The following is a 2,053-nucleotide window of genomic DNA, read 5'->3' as shown; positions in this document are numbered from 1 at the left end:
AGAAGCAAGAAAGTATGTATCATTGTGCAGAGACAACAATCAACTAATTAAAGCAAATCCAGACCTAGTATAGATGTTGGAATTAGCAGACAGTATTAAAATGGTATTTTCCATATGTTCAAAACGTTAAGTAGAAACAAGGAAGATTTTTTTTTTCACCAGCTGCTGCAAATGGCTTTATTGTTTCCATTTGGACCATGGCTTGGGAGAGCTTGGGAGAGCTCCAGGGTGGTTAAAAAGATGCCTAGTAGCTGCAGGGAGAGGCTCAGGCAGAAGCGCTGGCACCAGGGAGATGCCTGAGGGGCCCCTCAAAGGCCACTGGGCTCCAGAAGCTCTTAGTTGTGCTTGAGGGAGAGCCTTTCAAAGAGATGCTCACCCAGCCCAGCAAAGGTTAGACAGGTGGTTGTCCATCTTCTTGATGAATTTTACCTCCTCACCCAGGAAGTGGTTCTCTAAGAAGTCAGAGATGGGGGTCTGTGTGGGCAGAGCCCAGAGCATACAGCTCTAAAAGGGCCTGGTCAGGTTCTTCTCCAGAACCAGGGCAACTTCCATGACATCCTGGGTTTTACCCAACTCATCTTTAGATGGCTTCTGCACATCCTGGAAGAGGGCACCGCCACCACCATCGTTTTGCATCTTCAAGAGATGCTCAGCGTCCTCTCACTTCTCCTCAGCCAACTTGTAGAAGAAGGGGCCCACGCCCCCCAGAGCCACATCTTCACACTTGAAAAAGAAGCCCAGAGAGAGGTAAGTATAGGAGGCTTGCACATGCACGTTGACCATGGTGGCTGACAGCACCCTCCACCTCAGTGGAATAATTCTGACAAATCTGGGAGCTCATGGCTGATCTGTAATAAGAAGCTAAGCTCAAAATAGGGTATTGGCTGGACCTGGAGGCAGACGGTGGCTGAAAAGATGGCTCCAAAAGTTGCAACTAGAAAAAAGTTTGGAGGGTGTTTGGAGGCTGGTGGAAGGAGCATTCCTGGATCTGTTCCATCCAAATACTGTTGAAGCAAGAGACAGATCCCTGGGACTGCTGGGTGCACTGCCAGAAAATATTTTTTAAAACACATATCTAGAGATTAAACCTATACTGTCTGAGATAAAATATATGCTGGATGAGATAATAGCAAATTCAACTTTGCAAATTAGTGCGATTGAAGAAAATATCCAAAATGAAATACAGAGAAAAAAGAAATGTAGAATTAAACAGTGCCTCAGTGATCTGTGGGACAGCTCAAAGCAGCTTTGTATACATATTATATTAATATATTAATATATTGTTATTATATTAATATAATATAATATAGACATAGTTACATAATATGAATATATATATTTATATTATATATTGATATGATGATTAACATATAACAATTTGAGCCTCCAAAGAAAGGGAAGGGGAACAGAAAAACACTTGGAGAAATAATGGCTGAAAATTTTTCAAAATTTGTTGAAAACTATGAACTAGGGTCCAAGGAATTTATAAACCCCAAGCACAAGAAACATGAAAAAAACTACTCCAAGGCACATCATAATCAAATTGCTTTCAATACCTTAGAAGCAGGAAAGAAAAAAATACACATTATATATAGAGAGGAACAATTAAAATGAGAACAGACTTTTCATTGGCAGTAAAATAGAGGAACAACACTTTAAAAAAGCAAAAACCTGTCAGCCCACAATTCTATACCCAGCAAAAATATCTTTCAGAAAACAAAACAAAATAAAATGCTTTTAGACCGAGAAAAGCTGAAAGAATTCATCACCAGAAGAACTGCACGGTAGAGGACCCTTTACTCTAGAACTAAGTTAAGCCGGATAAAAGAGTAAGTGCTTTATCTAATATGAGGCCTCTATTCTGGCTGGCAGAAATGCAAACTACTCTCATCCCTGCGTGAACTTTGAGCATTTTATTATCCTACTGTTTTTAGAGTGGTTTATTTCCAGGCCCTGGGGAGTTTTCTCTTATATATGCTCAGATCAGTACTCAGCCAAAGACTCAAAGGAACTCCTGTGTAGCTCTCTGGAGTTTACCTCCCTTGACTTTTTG

At 40.7% G+C, this 2,053-nt stretch overlaps 1 pseudogene; it reads right to left on the bottom strand.

The window, feature by feature from the left end:
• Window positions 1–335: 335 nt before the first annotated feature.
• Window positions 336–873, bottom strand: LOC123942066 (annotated as a pseudogene).
• Window positions 874–2,053: the final 1,180 nt, after the last annotated feature.

Source organism: Meles meles, chromosome 5 (assembly GCF_922984935.1).
Source record: "Meles meles chromosome 5, mMelMel3.1 paternal haplotype, whole genome shotgun sequence".
NCBI classification, from domain to species: Eukaryota; Metazoa; Chordata; class Mammalia; order Carnivora; family Mustelidae; genus Meles; species Meles meles.
The sequence above is the reverse complement of the archived record's forward strand: the minus strand, read 5'-3'. Positions and strand labels throughout refer to the sequence as shown.